Source organism: Drosophila teissieri, chromosome 3R (genome assembly GCF_016746235.2).
Source record: "Drosophila teissieri strain GT53w chromosome 3R, Prin_Dtei_1.1, whole genome shotgun sequence".
In the NCBI taxonomy this organism is placed as follows: Eukaryota; Metazoa; Arthropoda; class Insecta; order Diptera; family Drosophilidae; genus Drosophila; species Drosophila teissieri.
The window spans coordinates 294,262-319,410 of NC_053032.1; the positions used below are offsets into that span (position 1 = coordinate 294,262).

The following is a 25,149-nucleotide window of genomic DNA, read 5'->3' on the forward strand; positions in this document are numbered from 1 at the left end:
CCGGCAGCACGATCACAACTAACATAGTCAAGGATAACTTTGCGAAAGTGCAAGGATTACTCGCAGCCAGCACGATCGCAACTAACACTGGTGGCCGAAATAATACGCACGGGCCCGGTTGCACACAGTCGGCGCCGTCGTAGCTAACGCTGCTGAGGAAAACTTTGCGAAAGTGCCCGGAATACTCGCAGGCAGCACGATGACAACTACTGTTGAGGAATAAAGGAGGTCTTGACATTTCATGTTCGGATTTTCAATTCATTAGTTTATTCACATTTTTATCTTCCCTAGCTAGCCTTGTCTTTCCCTGTCGCACTCATTATGCTCACCCTGCTTGCCGTCGCAAGTGTTTTTTCCTTCCTATTCGGTTCGGGATCGCTGCCTCGTGTTCCTGTATGTCGTCTTTTGTTCTTATTTTCCGGTGGTCGATGTCTAGTATTTTCTGGTTTTCAGTATTTTCTGACTTCGGCGGGATTCTAGCTATTCTCCTATTCGATAGGTTTTTTTAACTTAAATAATAACTGTCGTTTAAATTATAATTATGTTCTTCGTGAAAATATATCTAATACCTGGAAATATTAATTCGATGTTCTTCGTGAACAGGCTAACTTAAATAATAACATAATATTGAATTGTGATTCTTCACACCCTGCCCTTACTTCGGGCGGAGGCAAATTTGAATGCCGACGCGTCCGACTTCTTCATCGACTTCTTTCAGGCTCTGTACGTACTTGTCTCGCGCTTGGGTCAGGAGGTGGACGACCAAATCCCGCGGGCTCTGGGCAGGAAGGTTTGCCCGTTGGAGCTCGACACGCGTCCTGGCTGCTTGGCTGGAGGTGCTAGGGACATCAAGCAGTGAGTCCAGACCGGTGCCCCCTCCGACTCCTAGTGCGGCGACACCAAGGGACGGTGTCTGCTGCCTGTTGGCCATGGTGCGAGTGCTGTCCTATGGGCCAAATAGCTCCTGATACGATGGTGGTGGCGTCGTCTGGAGTGGCTGTGTCACCATCCACAAGGGAGTGCTGCTATCATCCGAGTCTGATAGCTCGATGGTCTCGACTGGGTTCGCAGTTGAAGGCTGCTTTCCGGACCCCTAGGCTTGGGTGGTTGCTGTGGCTGCTCCGGTCTCGGTGTTGGACTCGTCGGCGCTGGAGATGTCCTCGTAGCGTGGTGGTGAGGTCGGCATCTCGGGACCACTGGGACTTGCGGCAGCGCTGGTGCTGGGCCCCTCTATGGTGCTGGGCCTTTCGGTGTCTCAGGGTATTGGCGGGCTCGGATTGCGGAAGACTCCGAATCTGCCGTATGGCTCTATGTCCAGGTCACTCGCGCTACCAACTAGCTCCCCGGGTGGTACGCAAAGGTCCAGTACGTCCTCGATGGCCACGTCCGCTTTTTGCCACCACGAGTCAATCGGGAGGCCTCCCATGGAACGCTGCACAGACTACACTGAACGGCTCCGCGACTTGGGGGTGAACATTCGACCGGTGGGCTTGAGTTGGCTCTCTTTGTATATCTGGCAAGAGGGACAACGTCGTACATACCGGGTAACCTCTCGGAAGAGACCAGGCCAGTAATACTTTTGCATGACTCATTTGCTGGTTTTCCGCGTCCCTAGATGTCCGGCTGTTGGGTGATCGTGGCACTCCTGAAGGACTCGTTGGCGATACTCCTGGCCAACACACAGCTTCCACGGTACTTGATCCTCCTCCTGGGGTGTATTTTCCGTCCTTCGATACAGATGACCTCCTTCAACTCGATAGTCTGGAAATTTCTCGGGTTCTTGGGTTGCTCGAAGGGTCATCTTTCGGATCCACTTGCAATGGGAGGCTTCCACTTCGGCTTGTTGCACAACATCTAAAGGTTGGCGTGAAAGGGCGTCTGCAACCACGTTGAATTTTCCACGTCGATATTGAACATTGAACTGATACTGTTGCAGCTCGAGCGCCCACCTTACGGTCCGTCCGGTCGTGTTGTCAATCGAATTTAACCATTTTAGCGCTAGAATGTCAATCACGACTTCGAACCGATACCCTTCAAGGTAACATCTCACCTTCCGAATAGCCCACACGATTGCTAGGCATTCTTTTTCGGTTACTAAATAGTTCTCTTCGGCCCGCGTTAAGCGCCGACTGTAGAAGGACGGCTCCAAGCCCGTGGTCACTAGCGTCGGTTTTGTAGAGAGAACTTCTGAGTGAAGTCTGGGCACGCGAGCACAGGAGCCTCTGTCACTCGTGACTTCAGCGTCTCGAACGCCTGTTCCTGCCCCTTGTCCCAACTCCATTACTTGCCTTTGCGGAGGAGTGTGAAGATGGGTTCAACGATGGCCGCGAAATTTGGGACAAACCGTCGATACCACGACGCGACTCCGAGGCATAGTCGTAGCTCTCGAATATTTGTTGGCTGTTTCAATTCACGAATTGCGGCGGTCTTATCTGGGTCAGTGTGAATCCCGGCTTCACTGATCACGTGCCCTAGGTATTTGAGGCTCCGTTGGAAAAAACTACATTTGTCTCGATTGAGTTTCGGATTGGCTTGCATAAGTCGCCTAAAGACTTCGCGAAGGTTTTCGATATGCTCGTCTAAAGTCATACTTATGACAATAATTTCGTCTAGATACGCGAATGCCGAGGGTTCCATATCGGGGCCTATGACACTATCAAGGGCTCTTTGGAACGTTGCGGGTGCCGAATGTAATCGGAATGGCATCACTTTCCAATGAAAGAGGCCTCTCCCCGGCACGGTGAAAGCGGTATATTCGCGGCTGGCTGGTGCAACGGGGATCTGCCAGTATTCGCTCTTAAGGTCGAGCGTTGAGATAAACCGCGCGTTTCGCAAACGTTCGAGGATATGATGGATTCTGGGTAATAGGTAGGCGTCGGGTATGGATCGCGCGTTTAGTTGCCGATAGTCTACGCACATACGGATATCACCTGTCTTCTTACCGACGAGCACTATGGGTGCGTTATGAGGGCTCTTTGACGGTTCGATCCGGCCGTCGCGTAATAGTTCATCCACCTGTTTATTAATAACTTCTTGCATTGCCGGATTTTTCGGGTAGTAACGCTGCTTTATGGGTTTGTCATCTCTCATCTCTCATACCGCAATATGGGATGTGCCCTCTAGACGATCGAATTTGTCTAGCTCGGTCTGAAAGAAATCACTCACCCGCTGATCTAGAATTTCTGGCGCGACTACCACGTCCGGAGTGGTGTCGATGACGGCTAGGCTTTCCACCGTTTTGAGGATCCACCGATGGCGATCGGTCGGACCCAGGCTCATGCACGCCTTCAATAACTGGATCCCGAATACTCCTGGTCGTTTGAAATAGAGCTGATCCTGGGCGTTGACGAAAAGGGTTCTGCTTCCGAGCCGCCTCGTTTCTCGGGGGCATGGCCGAAGCCCAGCTCGGTTGGGTCTCTCTTGTGGCGGCGTCGTGGGGGTGTCGTGTCTGTCTAGTGCAATGCTGTTTCCTTGGGTTAACTGTGGGCGTCCCCAGGAGGCCCTCGTTTCCTCGTTAGCCACGCGCTCCACGTTTGGTACGGCGTCCCTTGCTGAGATATCCATGTTTCCGTCGTCGGTGTGCAAGGTTCCAGAAGGAGCAGTCACGCACTCCGCTTTCGGTGCGTCGTCCCTTGCTGAATTATCCATGTTTCCAAGATTTCGTAAGATTCCAGAGGGAGCAGCCACGCACTCCACGTTCGGTGCGTCGTGCCTTGCTAAAATATCCATGTTTCCATCGTCGCTTCGTAAGATTCCAGAAGGAGCAGCCACGCACTCCACGTTCGGTGCGTCGTCCCTTGCTAAAATATCCATGTTTCCATCGTCGCTTCGTAAGATTCCAGAAGGAGCAGCCACGCACTCCACGTTCGGTGCGTCGTCCCTTGCTAAAATATCCATGTTTCCATCGTCGCTTCGTAAGATTCCAGAAGGAGCAGCCACGCACTCCACGTTCTGTGCGACGTCCCTTGCTAAAATATCTATGTTTCCATCGTCGCTTCGTAAGATTCCAGAAGAAACAGCCACGCACTTCACGTTCGGTGCGTCGTCCCTTGCTAAAATATCCATGTTTCCATCGTCGCTTCGTAAGATTCACGAAGGAGCAGCCACGCACTCCACGTTCGGTGCGTCGTCCCTTGCTGAAATATCCATTTCCATTGCCGAGTGAACAGTTGTTACTCTGGCAACATATTTTCGTACACCCGTTCAAGTTCTTGTGCCATTGAATATCCCGCCCGTTGCAACCAAATAGAACTTAAACAGATCACCTGTTCGCTGCGTATGGGCCCGGATTGGATCCTCCAGCGTCTGGAAGTATCGGGGTGCCAGGACAAATTCTAGGAACTCCTTCCTAAATGTCTTCCACGTCGCACCCTGGGGTCTGCTCGTTCGGAACCAGCTCTCGGCTCTTCCGACTAGTAGGACCGACATCGCTTGGGGTAAAGATCGTAGATCGACCTGATACGTGGCTGCTCTCTCTTCGATATGCTCAATAAGTCGGAAAGGGTCTCCGGACCCTTTGAAAGTAATTCCCCATCTGGTCATTTTGACCCGCGGCGTTCGTCGATTTGTAGTAGCGTGGCTATGTTAGGAGCAGAAGCAGTCCTGGGTAGGCGGAGCGTGTTCCCCGTATAGTAACCGGTTCCTTCTTCCTGCTCATGGTCGACCACGACGGTGTTGGCGGAACTCATATTTCATTGTTTACTTATGTGAAGTAGAAAAAAGTTGAAGTCTAGTGTAAGTTAGTTTAGGGCGAAAGCGGGAGCATAATAAAGTTCTCTCTCGCTCTTTGCGAATTCGCCCCGTCTTCGCCAACCTCTGTTAAGCTAGGCCTAAGAACACATATGTTAAATAGAGAGAAAGTCGTAAAATTGAATTCAACACGATCACACGCATTTTTCGTTGTCGTTCCGAAATTAACTAATTATTCTTGCCACCAAGTTCTACCAATATTTTAATAAACTAATTAAATTCTTCAGACGGTAAGCGGCGACTTTTGCTCGGTAGTAACGGCGTTCCCGTATACTGTCTCAATTTTCGCTAACTGTTCTTGGATTTTCGGCGACAAGTCTTCCCGCCTTGAAAACTCGATGAGCCGTTGGCCCGAACGTGGCTGTCAGGGCCTCGAGTTCTTGTTTCCGATTACGCAAGGATCTAAGCCAAGTTCTCGTTGCGCGACGTTCTCCATTGGATTCTCGATGTTAATACGATATTATTTCGATGGTCACCTTTCAGAGGGATTCGTATTTAATGTTTAACGCTTTCACGACCGATGCGCTACTTCAATGTTAATTGTTCATAATTCTTAGGACCGGATATCAAATAAACTTTGTTTTAAATTAGCTTGCACGTGGTTCACAATTTGGAAAAATTTCCGTTTTAATTTGCACGAGGTTCTCGATGGTAATTCCCGACGACGAATAAATGATTACTTGGATTGGTCTGGCGGCGGTGATCACGTGACAGTCTCGGGTCTGCCTAACGCAAGTGGGTCTGTCTATGGCGGGTATATTTCGAGCGTGCGATCTCAGAGGTTAGACACGGTTTCTTTGACAAAATGCTAAATACTTTTCTCTTTTTTTTTTTTCTCAAATTTCTCTCAGTGTACTCATGTATATATTTTCTTTCCTGCAAAAGAATCTAGTGATTCTTTAGGTCACAATGGTTGGACTTTTCCCCAAATTTTTCCCAACTAGTCCCTGTTCGGGCTCCAATCTGTAAGAATGCTTTTTGCTGGTGTCGGCGTCTCAGTCCGCCCAGGATCCTCTTCAGATAAAGTTATTATCTTAGAAACAGTTGAGGGGGGTATCATAATGTTATATGTGGTAAAATCTTGCTAGGGTCACCAAGCCTCAGTAATTGGATGCAAATCAGGGTATGTTTACAGGAGATTACAGTTAGGAAACCACAAACCTCCTCTGCTGCTGGGAAAAACTCTACAAAATGTCCTATTACGGATGGACGAGCAGACGGACGGACAAACGGATATGGCCAGATCGACTCGGCTTTTGATTCTGATCAAGAATATATATTCTTTCTCAACATTCTAGCTTTTATAGTTCCTGAGATCTCGGCGGTCATACGGACGGACAGACCAGACGGACATGGCCAGATCGACGCGGCTATTGATCCTGATTAAGAATATATACTTTATATGGTCGGAAACGCTTCCTTCTGCCCGTTACATACTTTTCAACGAATCTAGTATACCCTTTTACTCCACGCGTAACGGATATAAATATAGCTAGTAGGTTGATCTCTTAGAATCAGGTAGCATTCAAGCAGAAACACTCCACAATAGACGCCCTGTTGCGTATAAAACACTTCGTGTCGGATGCTAGTTCAACAAGAAATCACATCTCCATCCTGGCGACTGATTTCGAAGAAGCCTTCGAACGCGTGGGGTTACATGCAGTGCTTTGTAGACTTGATTTCTGGAGCATAGGGCCAAGGCTTTATAACCTTGTAAAAGCCTTTATGACCAACCGTTCCTTCAGGGTTCAAGTCAACAACATCACTTCCGAAACAAACAGTGTTTTTAAGGTCATCCCTTAAGGCTCTATACTGTCAGTAGTGCTATTCATGGTAGCGTTTGAACAAATCAGTTAAATTTTTAACAGTTATATAAACATTTTAGACGCCTTGAATTCTTGGGGAGCCTTCTCAGGTGCTTCCCTTTCTACAGAAAAAAAGTAAGCTTCTACACATTTCCCGTAAACAACGATGTACATTTACTGATATTATATATAAGAATATCTTCTAGCTTCAAAGCGAACGGTCGTGTTTTTTTTTCTGCGCTCCGAATTAATTTTTGTTTTTGCCAAATCCAGCGAGGGTTTTTAATAAATTTTTGTAATAATTTAATTTCTTACTTAGTACTAGTTAAAGTTCCGTTCGCTTCGCGAGTGAATCTCTTGTGATTTGTGCATTATTTAAATAAATTAATTCAATCTGTTCTCTTTCTGTCTTTGTGTTTCGTGCGTTGTCCGTAGTGCTGTTTGGTGTTGTTTTTGTACTTAAACTGCACTGTGTACCCGCAAAATCCTAAGTTCTTAGCGTGCAGACTCTTGCGGTACATTTCACAGCTCGCTTAGAAGTTTTGATCTTGTGTTTTAATACAGTGGTCAGAGGAGTCCAGTCTGGGATTGCTACAGATTCCGTTGTGTCCGCACTGGTTTCTCAACCGGTGATTCCACCTGTCCCGAATAGTTTACCACTATTTGTTGTATTGTCTTATATACAAGACAAAATAAAAGCCGACAACATAAAAGTGGAAAAATTTAACTTTTCTTACGCTAGGGACATTTCATCTTTCAAGATAACTGTTTCTAATGAGCTATTATCGACCATATGTTCTGGTAATTTTTGGCCGGATAGTATGGTGGTGAAAGAGTTCAAAACTAAGATTAAAAATAGGAAAAAAGGGCCCCTGGGAATTAAACTTCCCACACGTGGCCAGATCACTGTCCCATCCTCATCCTCCTCTTCAAAAAACTAAAATCTAGCCTCACTATCTGTTATCAAAATGTAAGAGGCTTGTGTAGTAAGCTAACTTATTTGTATTCAGATAGCCTTTTATTTGCATCCCATATTATTGTGTTTACAGAGACTTGGTTATAACCGGAGATACTTAACTCTTAAGTTTTCCCAGGTATGTACACAGTATACAGGCATGATCGTCCCTCCAGGCGGGGAGGTGGAGGCCTAATTGCTGTTAGGTCTTCCCTCACGTCAGAGGAGGTACTTTTTGACGAGTTCCGTAACGTAGAATTCATATGCGTAAAGCTGTCTATTTCTGATAGCTCTGTTTATATTACGTGCTCGTACATTCCGCCGTCTTCTGAATTTCCTAAATATATAAACCATTTGTCCGCTATCCAATCCGTTTCAAATAGACTGTCCGATAGGGACCAACTAGTTGTTCTAGGTGACTTTAATATACCAGGCACTACGTGGTCCACAGAAGAACAGTCAAATATTCGTTCGTTGAAACTCGCATTAATAGTTGGGAAGTTAATCCAAGCTTGCGCACTAATACACAGACAGCATTATATACTAGCAGCTAGCAGATTAGCGGACCGTCAAGTGACGCTCTACCCTGTATTTTGCGGGTATACCCTTTTCGGCGTCATTTCGCACCCACTATTAATTGGTACTGCGTGACTTGAATTTCAATTTAAATAATTTGTTTTCGTTGTTCTCATTAGAAAAATATTTAATATACATTTCGAATAATAAATTAATAATTTATGAAATTAAAAATAATCTATTTTTTTGGTTTAATAAATTTCTAATTATTGATTCGAAGGTTATTAAATTATATTGTCGGTCTGATTTGAGATAATTTGTTTCGGCCATTTATTTATTTAATTCGGAAATAAAATTTAATTAATTTAATTTAATTAATTGAAATATTTAATTCAAAATGAGCCTAGAAACCAAAAATAAATCTGTTCTGGAAGAGCCGAAAAGCAAGCTCCAAAGTCGGGTCAGAACAATTTGCCGATTAAATGAGCGATTAGAAACGGGATCGATTCCGCTATTAGAGGAAGAATTGTGATATCGACTAGAAAACTTAAATGCTTCAATTAGTAAGGCAAATCAATTACAAGAACAGATAGAAGACATAGATTGTAGCGATGAATTTGGCGACGAGTTGGAAGAGCTTTGTATAGTGACCAAGGCAAAAATAATGTCCCTGTTGTCTGCCTTGAAGGTAGCAAGCGTCAGCGAAGCTCCGGGATCAGCTGCTGTAGCTCCAACGATTTCTGGATCTTAAAGTCGATCTCCGGTTACCATCCTGATCAGTCGGTGAACGTCAGTGATTGGAAGATCCCGAAGAACCTACCATTAGCAGACCCATATTTCTACAAGTCACAAAAAATTGATATGTTGATAGGAGCAAAATCATTTTTCGAATTGCTAGCTGTTGGTCAAATTAGACAAGGTCCTGACTATCCAACTCTACAAAAGACCCTTTTTGGTTGGGTTGTTTCGGGCAGATACAAGTCTGCAGTCCCGAAACAAGTTGTGAATAGTTTCAGTTGTAGTGAAGAACCTTTAGTATCGATTGACAGCACACTACAGAAATTTTGGTTGCTGGAGGAAATGCCAAATCCAAAGAAAATTCTGTCGCCTGAGCACAAGTTATGTGAAGACCATTATAGGAAGACTACTCAGGTATTGCCATCAGGTCGGTTTGAAATTAGGCTGCCGTTTAATTCTGATCCAAATGGATTAGGCAACTCCTTCGAGGTTGCAAAACGGCGGTTTTTGTCGCTTGAGCGAAGGTTGTCTCGAGATCCTAACTTGAAGACCATGTACTTGGAATTCATGGAAGAATATCTCGCCCTAGGTCATATGTCGCCTACAGACAACAAAATCCCTTCCACTCCACATTATGTCATTCCCCATCAATGCGTGTTAAGACCCCTGTGTACGTCAACAAAGTTGCGCGTCGTGTTCGATGCGTCCTGCAAAACATCGTCTCAGGTGGCCTTAAACGACATCCTGATGGTGGGGCCGACAATTCAAGAAGAGTTGTACTCCACTCTACTCCGCTTCCGGCTACACAGGTATGCCATGACTGCCGATGTAAAAAAGATGTATCGCCAAGTAATGGTTAATGAAGCGGATAGGAAGTTTCAACTCATAGTGTGGAGGAGAGACCCCTCTGAATCCTTGAGATTATACAAGCTCAACACCGTCATATATGGTACTGGACCAGCCCCATTTCTGGCTATTCGGTGTTTAAAGAGGTTGAGTGAATCTGCTAAATGTTCATTCCCTAGAGCTGCCGACGTAATTGGATTCGATTTTTACGTCGATGACATGCTAACTGGTGCTGCATGCGTAGAGGAGCTAAAGACAATTAAGTCTGAAGTGTCTCAGGTTCTTCAAACAGCAGGTTTTGAATTGACAAAGTGGTTTTCAAACTTACCTGAGGTCACTGCATCTGAGAGCACAGTTAAGTCGATACCTATCTCGGATTCAGAGTCAACTAAGGCGTTAGGAATATCGTGGTTGCCTAGCGAAGATGCCTTCAAGTTCAAAATTGACACTTCTGTAATGGGTCTCCGAGCGACAAAACGGAACATACTATCGGTGACATCGAAGCTGTTTGACCCCCTCGGCTTGTTAAGTCCCATTGTGATTAAAGGAAAGATCCTATTGCAGGAACTCTGGCTTAATAAGTTAGATTGGGATGAGTCAATTCCGATGCATTTGGAAACAGCTTGGGATATGCTAAAAAGCACTCTGTCTCAACTGGATGAGATATCGATTCCTCGGTTCGTGCATACCGACCCATTGTCACCGGTACAGCTACATGCCTTTGCCGACGCCTCCATGAGAGCTTATGGAGCTTGCGTCTATATTCGTAGCAAAACTGCCGAAGGTTTTAAATTATCGTTGTTGACTTCAAAGTCAAAAGTAGCGCCGCTCAAGACCAAAACGCTCCCAAGGCTTGAGTTATGTGCCGCTCACCCTCTCGCAGATCTCTGCCATAGAATCAAACCCTTATTAAAAGTCCCTATCGAACGAATTGTATACTGGTCGGACTCTGAAGTTACTCTTCACTGGATTCGATCTCATCCATCTTCGTTGTCGACATTCGTTTCGAACAGGGTAGCGGAGATTCAAGAATGGTGAGGAGAAGCTACATGGCGGCATGTTCCCACCAAGCAGAACCCAGCAGATATCGTTTCGAGAGGTTGTGACGTCGACGAGATAGGGCAGTCGATCTGGTTCACTGGCCCACCATTTCTGAAGGACGAAGAAGAAAACTGGCCTAAAAATGCGCATTTCGAGCCGGATGAGGAAGTCTTGCGTAAGGAAGCTAGGAAGACTGTGGTCTGGCTGACCGCTGCTGTGCAAACTTCCGATTTGCTGGATGTCATCAAGGGGTTTTCGTCACACCTCAATCTGCTTAGAGTGTTCGCTTATATGTTCCGCTTTATAAGAAAATGCAAAGACAAGAGTATAGTTTTCGAAGAAACTCTGTCACCGACTGAATATAATGAAGCGTTTCATAAGATTATCGAAATAGTACAAACGCACGAGTATCAAGTAGAAATTGAAAAGGTTCGTAAAGGCTCCAAGGTCGGCCCAAGTCTTCAGCGATTGAACCCATTCATCCATTAGGATACAGGCACTTGGTGCAACTTTTCGTTGTTGCGAGTTGGGGGGTGACTAGCTAACGCTCCTATATCATATGATGCCAAGTTTTCCTTGCTGTTAACGAAACGCTCGCAGTTTGTGCAGAGCTACGTCCGGCATTTGCACCATTTTGGAATGGTTTCATGTCGGCCCTCGAGCACTTGTGAGCATCCTACGACAGCGTATTTGGACCGTAAACGCTCAGGAACTCTGCAGTCAGACAGTTCGATCATGTGTGCGCTGCTTCAAATGCAAGCCTCGACTGATGACACAAATTATGGAAAATCTACCCGCAGATAGACTCCGTGCTCTCCGCCCATTTGCGATATGTGGCGTTGACTTTTGTGGCCCTGTCTATACGACATTAAAAATTCGAGGAAGGCCCCCGTATAAGTCCTACGTTGCCTTATTTGTTTGTTTTGCGTCCAAGGCGGTTCACTTAGAGATTGTCTCAGATCTAAGTACTGATTCTTTTCTATTGGCTTTTCAAAGATTCAATGGTCAACGAGGATGTCCGCAGACGGTGCATTGCGACAACGCGACGAACTTCGTCGGAGCGAGTTGCCACTTCCTGGCTCTTCGCGATCGGATCGAGGAGCAGGCGGACGCAATTCGCGAGTTCGCATCAAAAAGCGGATGCGAATTTGCGTTCACACCCCCTCGGGCTCCGCACATGGGCGGACTATGGGAGGCAGGTGTGAAAACTGCAAAGCACCTACTCCTACGAGCGGTGGGCACTCTCCTAAACGCCGAAGAGCTGGCAACAGTCCTCGTCGGGATCGAGGCCCCTCGGAGCGCTCAGCCAGGACCCAAGCGACGGAGAGGCGCTAACTCCCGGGCACCTGCTGACAGGCGGGCCGCTCATCGCAGCACCAGCACTCCGGACCCCGGACCAGGCGGGTCTCAGTTGCTTGCGGCGATGACGGCTTGTCTCGTCAGTCAGGCAAACGTTCTGGCGGCGATGGTCCCGGGAATATGTCCTGGGCCTTCAGGCACGAGGAGAAGGCCAACGTCGAGGAGGGCCAACTCGTCGTCGTGGCAGAGGACAACCTGCTGCCCCAACAGTGGCTCCTGGGAAGGATCGTCGCGACGCACGCAGGAGAGGACGGCAAGGTCAGGGTCGTCGACCTAAGGAGGAGTGCTGTAGCCATTTTCCGGAGGGCGATCCACAAGCTGGCGCCGCTACCGATTTGTTGAAGCCGTGGAGGCGTTCAACGGGGCCGGTGTTGGCGGAACTCATATTTCATTGTTTACTTATGTGAAGTAGAAAAAAGTTGAAGTCTAGTGTAAGTTAGTTTAGGGCGAAGGCGGGAGCATAATAAAGTTCTCTCTCGCTCTTTGCGAATTCGCCCCGTCTTCGCCAACCTCTGTTAAGCTAGGCCTATGTTAAATAGAGAGAAAGTCGTAAAATTGAATTCAACACGAGCACACGCATTTTTCGTTGTCGTTCCGAAATTAACTAATTATTCTTGCCACCAAGTTCTACCAATATTTTAATAAACTAATTAAATTCTTCAGACGGTAAGCGGCGACTTTTGCTCGGTAGTAACGGCGTTCCCGTATACTGTCTCAATTTTCGCTAACTGTTCTTGGATTTTCGGCGACAAGTCTTCCCGCCTTGAAAACTCGATGAGCCGTTGGCCCGAACGTGGCTGTCAGGGCCTCGAGTTCTTGTTTCCGATTACGCAAGGATCTAAGCCAAGTTCTCGTTGCGCGACGTTCTCCATTGGATTCTCGATGTTAATACGATATTATTTCGATGGTCACCTTTCAGAGGGATTCGTATTTAATGTTTAACGCTTTCACGACCGATGCGCTACTTCAATGTTAATTGTTCATAATTCTTAGGACCGGATATCAAATAAACTTTGTTTTAAATTAGCTTGCACGTGGTTCACAATTTGGAAAAATTTCCGTTTTAATTTGCACGAGGTTCTCGATGGTAATTCCCGACGACGAATAAATGATTACTTGGATTGGTCTGGCGGCGGTGATCACGTGACAGTCTCGGGTCTGCCTAACGCAAGTGGGTCTGTCTATGGCGGGTATATTTCGAGCGTGCGATCTCAGAGGTTAGACACGGTTTCTTTGACAAAATGCTAAATACTTTTCTCTTTTTTTTTTCTCAAATTTCTCTCAGTGTACTCATGTATATATTTTCTTTCCTGCAAAAGAATCTAGTGATTCTTTAGGTCACAATGGTTGGACTTTTCCCCAAATTTTTCCCAACTAGTCCCTGTTCGGGCTCCAATCTGTAAGAATGCTTTTTGCTGGTGTCGGCGTCTCAGTCCGCCCAGGATCCTCTTCAGATAAAGTTATTATCTTAGAAACAGTTGAGGGGGGTATCATAATGTTATATGTGGTAAAATCTTGCTAGGGTCACCAAGCCTCAGTAATTGGATGCAAATCAGGGTATGTTTACAGGAGATTACAGTTAGGAAACCACAAACCTCCTCTGCTGCTGGGAAAAACTCTACAAAATGTCCTATTACGGATGGACGAGCAGACGGACGGACAAACGGATATGGCCAGATCGACTCGGCTTTTGATTCTGATCAAGAATATATATTCTTTCTCAACATTCTAGCTTTTATAGTTCCTGAGATCTCGGCGGTCATACGGACGGACAGACCAGACGGACATGGCCAGATCGACGCGGCTATTGATCCTGATTAAGAATATATACTTTATATGGTCGGAAACGCTTCCTTCTGCCCGTTACATACTTTTCAACGAATCTAGTATACCCTTTTACTCCACGCGTAACGGATATAAATATAGCTAGTAGGTTGATCTCTTAGAATCAGGTAGCATTCAAGCAGAAACACTCCACAATAGACGCCCTGTTGCGTATAAAACACTTCGTGTCGGATGCTAGTTCAACAAGAAATCACATCTCCATCCTGGCGACTGATTTCGAAGAAGCCTTCGAACGCGTGGGGTTACATGCAGTGCTTTGTAGACTTGATTTCTGGAGCATAGGGCCAAGGCTTTATAACCTTGTAAAAGCCTTTATGACCAACCGTTCCTTCAGGGTTCAAGTCAACAACATCACTTCCGAAACAAACAGTGTTTTTAAGGTCATCCCTTAAGGCTCTATACTGTCAGTAGTGCTATTCATGGTAGCGTTTGAACAAATCAGTTAAATTTTTAACAGTTATATAAACATTTTAGACGCCTTGAATTCTTGGGGAGCCTTCTCAGGTGCTTCCCTTTCTACAGAAAAAAAGTAAGCTTCTACACATTTCCCGTAAACAACGATGTACATTTACTGATATTATATATAAGAATATCTTCTAGCTTCAAAGCGAACGGTCGTGTTTTTTTTTTTCTGCGCTCCGAATTAATTTTTGTTTTTGCCAAATCCAGCGAGGGTTTTTAATAAATTTTTGTAATAATTTAATTTCTTACTTAGTACTAGTTAAAGTTCCGTTCGCTTCGCGAGTGAATCTCTTGTGATTTGTGCATTATTTAAATAAATTAATTCAATCTGTTCTCTTTCTGTCTTTGTGTTTCGTGCGTTGTCCGTAGTGCTGTTTGGTGTTGTTTTTGTACTTAAACTGCACTGTATACCCGCAAAATCCTAAGTTCTAAGCGTGCAGACTCTTGCGGTACATTTCACAGCTCGCTTACAAGTTTTGATCTTGTGTTTTGGTACAGTGGTCAGAGGAGTCCAGTCTGGGATTGCTACAGATTCCGTTGCGTCCGCACTGGTTTCTCAACCGGTGATTCCACCTGTCCCGAATAGTTTACCACTATTTGATGTATTGTCTTATATACAAGACAAAATAAAAGCCGACAAAATAAAAGTGGAAAAATTTAACTTTTCTTACGCTAGGGACATTTCATCTTTCAAGATAAGGGACATTTCATCTTTCAAGATAACTGTCCCTAATGAGCTATTATCGACCATATGTTCTGGTAATTTTTGGCCGGATAGTATGGTGGTGAATGAGTTCGAAACTAAGATTAACAAGAGAGAACGCTATAGTCGAGTTCCCCCGACTATCTGATACCCGTTACTCAGCTAGTGAAAGTGCGAAGGAGTCTTCAGCACTGACAGTTTTTGGCGGTTTGTGGGCGCTAGAGTGGGCGTGGCAAAAAGTTGTTTGGCAAATCGTTAGAAATTTATAAGACTAATACAAAAATGAAAAAATATCAAAACATTTTTCAAAAGTGTGGGCGTGGCAGTTTTGCGCGGTTTGTGGGCGTTAGAGTGGGCGTGGCAACATGAATCGACAAACTTGCGCTGCGTCTATGTCTCAGGAGTCAGTATGCTTAATCTCAACTTTCTACCTTTTGTAGTTCCTGAGATCTTGACGTTCATACGGACAGACAGACGGACAGACGGACGGACAGACGGACGGACAGACGGACATGGCCAGATCGACTCGGCTATTGATCCTGATCAAGAATATATATACTTTATATGGTCGGAAACGCTTCCTTCTGCCTGTTACATACTTTTCAACGAATCTAGTATACCCTTTTACTCTACGAGTAACGGGTATAAAAATAGGAAAAAAGGGCCCCTGGGAATTAAACTTCCCACACGTGGCCAGATCACTGTCCCATCCTCATCCTCCTCTTCAAAAAACTAAAATCTAGCCTCACTATCTGTTATCAAAATGTAAGAGGCTTGTGTAGTAAGCTAACTAATTTGTATTCAGATAGCCTTTTATTTGCATCCCATATTATTGTGTTTACAGAGACTTGGTTATAACCGGAGATACTTAACTCTTAAGTTTTCCCAGGTATGTACACAGTATACAGGCATGATCGTCCCTCCAGGCGGGGAGGTGGAGGCCTAATTGCTGTTAGGTCTTCCCTCACGTCAGTGGAGGTACTTTTTGACGAGTTCCGTAACGTAGAATTCATATGCGTAAAGCTGTCTATTTCTGATAGCTCTGTTTATATTACGTGCTCGTACATTCCGCCGTCTTCTGAATTTCCTAAATATATAAACCATTTGTCCGCTATCCAATCCGTTTCAAATAGACTGTCCGATAGGGACCAACTAGTTGTTCTAGGTGACTTTAATATACCAGGCACTACGTGTTCCACAGAAGAACAGTCAAATATTCTTCTGCCAACAAAGCAAAGCATGCCTTTATTGACGGCTTGCTCGACATATCGTTGTCGCAAGTTAATTATATTCAAAATTCTCTTGGTCGATTATGCTTTGTTACAAGTCCTGAAAGTGTGTTACTGTGTTAAAAGAATTATTTAAACCGTTGTAAGTTCCAGTTCGCACAGGATCCCAAACAGTTTTATAATTTCGTTAACACTAAGCGCAAAACAACCACCTACCCTTCCTCGCTATTTTTTGACCTATATAGCCGACCTATTTGCATTTTTCAAACCACATATTCTACGTTACCTCACTCCGAAAAGCCTTACTCTTACGCGGTATCAAAGTCGAATTTAATATTTTGTTCCACTCTAAACGAAAGCTCACTGCTTTATGATCTTCAGCGAGTTAAGCCTGTCTATTCGCCAGGTCCCGACGGAATGCCGGGCTGTATGCTTAGATTCTGTGCGGAAACCTTGTGCAAGCCTCTACTGAAACTATTTAACTTATCTCTGGAATCTTCACAGTTCCCCCACATATAGAAGGAAGGAGTCCTTTGTGATCCCTCTTCATAAAAAAGGCAGCAAATCGGATGCAAGCAACCTCCTTCGTAGTACAGGGCTTCAAAAAATATCTTCCAACAGATGTCATCTATACGGATTTTAGTAAAGCATTCGACTCTGTCAATCATTCACTTTTAGTAAGGAAACTTGACTTATTAGGTTTCCCTGTTGATCTCATAATTTGGATTCTAAGTTATCTGAATGGCAGGACGCAACGGGTCCTCTTTAAAAATTCTGTTTTTTGCATTCTCCGAGTCACATCCGGTGTCCCACAAGAGAGCCACCTAGGTCCGCTCCTTTTTACTATATTTATTAACGACCTTCCTTTAATAATAAAGCATTCGCGTGTACTTATGTACGCTGACGAAATGCCTTCAGTATAAGGACATTTCTCGCCATTTGGACTTACAGACAAACCTGGTGCCGTGATAACGTATTAAACTTAAATGGCTCTAAGTGTAAAGTTATGACCTTTTGTCGTGTCAACTCAATACACGCGATTTACACATTTGTATGATCTTGGTGTTCTTTTGGACCCTAAACTTAAATTTTCAGACCATATTTCGTCTATTGTCATTAGGGCCAGGGGTATGCTTGATTTATAAAACGGTGGTCGATTCAAGCCATACGATACACGGCAGCGCCCCTCGGTCGGTTGGGCGGAAGGTGTGGACGAGGAACTCTCGCGAAAAAAAAAAAATAAATAAAAAATAATGGTATTAAAACCGTAGACCACTTAATAATGCTGGGTACAAACTTCGACTCAAAGCTAAATTTAAAACACCATTGCATCAATCTTAGAAAACAACTTGAATCGCGCTTCAATTTTAGTAAATTGTAAAGTCCAAGTACTCCTGTATACACACCAATATTCTTATATTGGTGTTATATTACCTAAATTAGACAATGGCTTTCCTAACTATGGATGGTGTGCGATAGCCCACCTACAAAACGTCCTACTACCTTACCACGGAGCTGTTTGTAGAGCCATTACCTCTCTCACTAGCTGCGTACTCGCAGAAGCAGGTGTGCCCAGCGTATCTGATCGCATTTTAGAATGCACCATACATCTTCTTTCAAAACCCTTCACCACACCTAACACTCTTTTGAAAAAAGATTTCTGCGCCATATTTAAGCAGAAACGCAAATACAAATGCCTTAATACGCCCAGGCGCTGTGCCAGCTATCGCACTCAGCTCGGCCAGCCGCCTTTTAGACCACATCAGGATAGAGCTTCGCCGCCTTACTGGACCTCCTAAAAGCCCAACATGAATAAAAAATCCGGCGAGTTCTACGACGAACACAACTACGAGTGTTGAGTTTTCATCCGTTTTCTGTTTGAAAAAGAAGTGATCGGCAACAGTATCTGGCTATACACAGATGGCTCTAAATCGACCGAAGCAACTTCCTTCGCTGTTGCTTGCGAACACAACATTATCGGTGGAGGGCAGTCCTTATATAACTCAGTCTTAAACGCCGAGGCCTTCACTATACTGAAAGCCTGTCAGTTCTCTTCTTCAAAAAGAGGGCAATTTGTAATTTGCAGAGACAGTCTTTCTACGATATCTGCTAAACAGGCTCTACAGAAACTCAACCATACGGCCAATCAAGAAGATCTATACTGCAATCAGAAGAAATTAAATCTTTTCTGGGTCCTCAGACACCAAGAGATTCCTGGTAACGAAGATGCAGACAAAGCAGCAAATGAGGTCAGCCCCAACGATACTCTTTAATCCCATAAATGCCAGGGACATCAATAATATACTCTGGACATCAATACTCTGCTATCAACCCGAAACACCAAAACATACTTCTCCCCCATCCTCGGGAGACGAGTTTGCGCCATATTCACCGGGTTACGGATCAGATACACCCACAAACACCTGATAGCCGGTACCATCCCAACTCCTTTCCCATTATGCGGGGAAGACCAATCCATTGAACACATCTTGAACACTTTCCAGACTTCGGTTCCCAAGTTCCATCCACCCTTTTTTTACATTCCCTCAAAAGAAAAAATTATAATAAAAACTAAATTCGATATTTGAGACGGCATATGTTAATAAAATTTCGAGTCGAAGTGCTGGGGCAGTACTTATTTTCAATATATATTACTTTTTGTATTTAATATAGATTTAATCTTAATAAAATAAAAAAAATAAAAATGGCGAAATAAAGTCTGGATTTTTTTTAAATTTGCCTGTTTGTTGGTCTTATGTACAGCTGCAGTCAAAATAATAGTAGTGCCCACAGAGGTTTTCAAACAATCCAAAAAAACACCTTTCAAAACGTGTTCAGAAATTTTTTTTTAATTTTCAATGAAAGTTAACTCATAGTAGGTGATAATAATGAAAATTGACTTTGAAAAATGCATAAGACTTTTCAGAAAGAAATGAAAATGTTAAAATGGACCTAAATTTGATCGGTCAAAATAATAGTAGTGCATTTTTTCAAACAGCATCACAGCCAAATAAAACATTTTAAGTTTAAATGATAAAAACTATGTAATAGCCCTATATTTAATGTTTATTTTAGTATTTTGTTGAATAGCCTTTGTTGGCTATAACAGACGCACAGCGCTTATGCCTGGAATCAACTAAATTCTGGCATCTTTGCACAGGAACAGAGTCCCATGACCTTTGTACAGCTTTCCAGAGTTTAAAGCTATTACTCGGTTTTATTTCTGAGATTGCTCTCTTAACGTCACACCACAAATTCTCACTTGGATTGGGATCGGTTGACTCTGCGGGCCACTGTATGACTTCGACTTGATGGGCTGCGAACCACTCTTTGGCGAGTTTACTTGTATGTATTGGATCAATGTCCTGTTGAAAAGTCCAAACAAGTGGCATGTCCTCGAAGGCATATAGGAGCATCATCTCGTTTAAAATTTTACATATAAATAACGATCCATGATGTATTTTACCCAATACACTGGCCCAACTCCATAATACGAAAAACTCGCCCAAATCATAATCGCTGAACCACCGTGCTTAACCGTTTTTAATGTATATTTCGGGAAAAAGTCAGATAAGGGTGGTCGTCTAACAAACTCCCGAGAGCCATGGCCTCCAAACAAAACTATCTTGGACTCATCCGACCACAAAATATTCCTCCACTTCTCCAAAGGCCAATTCAAGTGCTTTCTTGCAAACTTCAAACGGAATGTTGCATAACTTGCTGCATGTTTTTTTGTTAGTAACGGCACTTTTCGTGGACTTCTTGAAATGAGGTTTTCATCTCCGAGACATCTTATTGTTTCCAAACTAAAATTAATTTTACAAGATTTTTTTTAGGGCTGCAGTGGACCCGAAAGGATTGCTTCTTGCCTGTCTTGTTAAGCGATCTACTGACCTTTTGGTCAATAACTTGAACCGACCACGAGTTTCATTTGTTGGTTCATATTTGATTGCATTTCTAATCATTGTAGAAGAGCATCCGATAATATTTTGCACCCTGACATAAGTCTTTCCAGAAAAAATCAGTTTTTTAATGAGTTACCGCCTCTCGGCATTACAGTGTTTGCCACGCCCCATATATTCTGTACCTAATTTCAAAGAAGAGTCTAAAAATGATAGAAACTGTTAGAAAACACGCAAGAGTATTGTAAAATACCACAAACCTGGCTAAAAAGCGATTAAATTTAATTATTCTTGTCAATTTAGCTGGCACTACTATTATTTTGACTGGGTCAAACAAGTGCATCCTTGCAATTAAAGCCGAAAAAGAATGTAAAACGAAGAGAGAACCGAAAATAACTTTACGTTCTTAGAGAGCAAAGAATTAACGTCACTTGTGTGAAAAAATTATTTGAATATGTGAAGGCATAGAGGAAATAATGAGAAATAACGTGTTGCTTCACCGGCACTACTATTATTTTGACCGCAACTGTATCTCTGCTGGGATTAGACCGAACTTGCATGCTTTACGATCGTCGAAAAAAAAATCGAAGCGCGATGCTGGGGACCCGAAAACAATTATCCAAAATATATTCACCAGCTGTTCTATTGTTATTTTGATGAATATTCTGATAATTATTATTGTTACTACCTTAGGCGCGAATCTTGGTGATTTTGAAAAGTCTTGGTATATGGGGCCATTACAATACGTAATAAAAGATAATAAAACGTAGAAAACTGTTTCCGTAGGATCCACTTTCAAATACCTTTTTGGCTCACTAGACAAGACGGCAAACAAACATTTTCTGAATATATCAAAGACGTTGAAATGGGATCACAACTAGCATGACTAGGAATCCAATTCCTCTAAAGCATGGTAAAGTTAACTATACAAATTTAAGGGATATAAAACGTATAACTGGTATAATACCGCTACATTCTTTCTTTCCAACAAACACAATTGAACAGTCTACATTTCCTATCAGCACTTACCCCGACGACAACAGACAAAACAAGAGAGAACGCTATAGTCGAGTTCCCCGACTATCTAATACCCGTTACTCAGCTAGTGGAAGTGCGAAGGAGAGTCTTCACCACTGACAGTTTTTGGCGGGTTTTGGGCGTTAGAGTGGGCGTGGCAAAAAGTTTTTTGGCAAATCGATAGAATATTACAAGACTAATACAAAAATGAAAAAATATCAAAACATTTTTCAAAAGTGTGGGCGTTGCAGCTTTGGGCGGTTTGTGGGCGTTACAGTGGGCGTGGCAAAAAGCTTTTTGGCAAATCGTTAGAAATTTACAAGACTAATACAAAAATGAAAAAATATCAAAACCTTTTTCAAAAGTGTGGGCGTGGTAGTTTTAGGCGGTTTGTGGGCGTTAGAGTGGGCGTGGCAACATGAATCGACAAACTTGCGCTGCGTCTATGTCCTTGGAGTCTGTATGCTTAATCTCAACTTTCTAGCTTTTGTAGTTCCTGAGATCTCGACGTTCATACGGACGGACAGACGGACAGACGGACAGACGGACGGACAGACGGACATGGCCAGATCGTCTCGGCTATTGATCCTGATCAAGAATATATAGTGACGTATTCATTTCTTCATACGACATATTCACTCTTCATATAAAAAAGCTATAGCCGATCTTTTGGAAAGCTTCACTCTCCAAAAGCCTCATAAATAACATTCCCCCAAGATACGAACCGCTTAACGGTAACGAGCTTAATGATCTGTTAAGCTTGACATATAAAGCTAAGTAGAACTTAAAAGGCTTATGTTAATCCTCTGTAAAAGGTTTGCTGGGCCGAAAGAATACATTTGTAAATTAGTTCTTAACTGACCTCTGGTGAAACTTATTCAAATAAAGATCATAAAAAGGAAAATATATTTTTTTCATTAAATCTATCACCAAAAAAGTTTATTGGCGCAGTCGGTAGGATACTGAAAAAAGTCCTAGTAAACTCGTTATCCTTTGACAATCTAGTGAAAAGAGGAAACTTGTACGACCAAGTAACCTTTTCTGATTGTACCCGCGAATTGGTCGCAACAAAGTGATTTCGGTTCGTTTAAAGTGACTAAAATCGGTATCCGCACAAGAACCTGTGCGATCGGAGCTAATTTAAAGACCTAATTTTGTGGACCGCTTCGTGAAGTGAGACCTCCACTAAGGTGTAATACAATAAAAAGGCGCACAGTGCAGTTCACTAAGACATAAGTCTCGACGTACTGTAGCAGTCTGTGATCAAAAACAGTAGCCCACTAAAATCAAAAGTGCGACCGCTACTATTGTATAAAACAATAAAAAGTTAAAACAGGGCAGTTCACTTAAGGCATAAGTCTCGACATACTGCAGCAGTCTGTGAACAAGAACAGAAACTAACTTATAAATAAAACTAAAATGGAATTACCAGCGGAAAATATGACTCAATTACTTCGGCAAATACGCCAAGTACCGAAATTCTCTGGAGACCCATCAAATCTCAGCTCAGCCTGTTGAACTTATACCCTTCAAACGACGCTCGACAGAAGGCGGTTATATTTGGAGCCATCGAACTTCAAATTGTCGGAGATGCGGAAAAGGTTACCCAATTTGGAATGCACAACGAATGGACAACTTTAAGAGACGCCCTAATCACGGAATTCAAGACTCAGACGCCCCTGGAGGAACTACTAGGAAGATTGTATCGCACACCTTTTAAGGGTAACTTACGTCTATTCTGTGAACAATTAGAAGATAAGTCCACTGTAATTATAAATAAGTTAGCATTAGAGAATGACCGAAATAATATGGTGGTTTATACACAAGCAATGGCAACCACAATAAAAAATACAATTCAACGCTCACTCCCCGATAGGTTGTTCATGACCTTAGCGAGGTATGACATTTCAACCGTTTATAAATTAAGGCAAACCGCCCAACAAGAAGGTCTATACGAAGACCCAATTTCAAAAGCATTCGATAGTCAGCCAAAACTTATCTCAAATTCACCTAACACCTATAAACATACAAACGTTAAACGATTCATTCGCCCCTTTATTCCATCAAATCCCACACAGACCCAAAACACTAACGTAAACAATCAAACCCCTTTTAGACAAATTCCTCCGACCAGACAACAGCAACTTAATCAGTACAGAAATTTATACAACGGATTTAGAACAGACTTACTTCAGGACCGTCAAAACGACACCCGAAACTACTATCAGCCCCCCCAACAACCAAGAGTGCCAAATAAGCGTTTTAGAGAAAGCAGCGAACAATCGCGTATGCAGACAAAAGAAAATTTTCACCAGCACGAATTAGATTACGATAACGAAACTGAACACTACATTAATAACGACGAACAGTTCCACGAAGATCAATTACAGAATACTCAGACAGAATCAGCAATATCAACAAGCTGAAAATTTTCCAATACCAGCCTGGGATTCCACCAATACATAGAGATCATGTTTAATAACCACAGATATAGATGCATAGTGGATACGATAAACTTGATGAGCTCAAACTTTTTCAATCTTTAAGTTAAAGATAAGCAAATAACTGTCCGAAGTATGACAGGCTATTCTAAATTAAATAAATATGTAGACCTTCCAGCCAACGGTCTTTTTCAACAAACGCAAAAATTCTATATTCATTCATTTTCACCTTATTATGATATTCTGTTAGGAAGAAAAATACTAATGGAGAATAACGGTTTAATAGACTACTCTCGGAAAGAAACAATAATTAACGAAAGAACATTCATTCACAAAGAACTAGATCCATGTGATGAGAATTCTTCGGAAAACTTTAATGCTTTCTTACAAGAAAACAACTTTACATCAGAAATAAACTATGCCATGGACAACAACATAGACTCAGAACACACATACAGACTAGAACATTTAAATAGTGAGGAAAAATACAGACTTACAAATTTATTAAAAGAGTTCAATGACATTCAATATTCCAAAAATGAAAACCTTACATTCACAAGTATAATACGTCACGATATAAAAACCTCTCACGAAAACCCAGTTTACAAAAGACCCTACTCGTACCCGTTTTCCTACGAAACAGAAGTAAATAAGCAAATTGAGGAAATGTTAAAACAAGGCATTATACGCGAAAGCGACTCCCCTTATTGCAGTCCATTATGGATTGTCCCCAAAAAGATGGATGCCTCTGGCAAACCGAAATTTAGGTTGGTCGTGGACTATCGAAATCTAAATGAAATAACAATAAATGATAAATTTCCGATTCCTAACATGGACGAAATACTAGGCAAATTAGGAAAATGCCAGTATTTTACTACAATTGACTTAGCAAAAGGCTTTCATCAAATCGAAATGGACCCTAAGTCTATACCAAAAACGGCGTTTTCGACCAAACATGGTCACTATGAGTACACTCGCATGCCATTTGGTTTAAAAAATGCTCCTGCAACCTTCCAACGGTGCATGAATTATGTCCTAAAAGACCTCATAAATAAGCATTGCCTTGTTTATTTAGATGATGTGATCATCTATTCAACATCTCTGAACGAACACCTAGACTCACTGAGGAAGGTTTTTGAGAAACTTAAAGAGGCCAATCTTAAACTCCAATTGGATAAATGCGAATTTTTAAAAAAGCAAACAAATTTCTTAGGTCATATTATAAGTCCAAGAGAAAGTTAAGGCAATCGAAAAATTTCCTCTCCCAAAGACACCAAAAGAAATAAAATCTTTCTTAGGCTTATGCGGATACTACCGTAAGTTCATTCCAGACTTTGCAAAGATTGCAAATCCTCTGATAATATTTCTAAAAAAAGGAGCTAAAATAGACACAAGAAACGAAGAATACAATAAATCATTTGAAAAATTGAAAACACTCATAATGAACGACCCAATTTTGATTTGCCCTGATTTCACAAAAACATTTCAAGTCACTACTGACGCTAGCAATTTCGCCATAGGAGCCGTGTTATCGCAAGACA

At 42.9% G+C, this 25,149-nt stretch overlaps 1 protein-coding gene and 1 long non-coding RNA gene across 10 annotated transcripts in view; one reads left to right on the forward strand and one right to left on the reverse strand.

Annotated features, from left to right (window-relative positions):
- Positions 1-25,149, forward strand: part of LOC122620870 (unconventional myosin-VIIa) — a 1,106,244-nt gene that overhangs the window by 218,539 nt on the left and 862,556 nt on the right. The gene's annotated exons all lie outside the window — the stretch shown is intronic.
- Positions 19,782-20,839, reverse strand: LOC122620877. 2 transcript variants are annotated; one of them, XR_006326160.1, is made up of 3 exons: positions 20,411-20,822; positions 20,143-20,353; positions 19,782-20,054 (listed from the first exon to the last, which is right to left on the reverse strand). It is a non-coding gene; the product is annotated as an uncharacterized LOC122620877 (long non-coding RNA). The 2 variants fall into 2 exon arrangements; XR_006326159.1 differs by having other exon boundaries at positions 19,782-20,353; positions 20,411-20,839.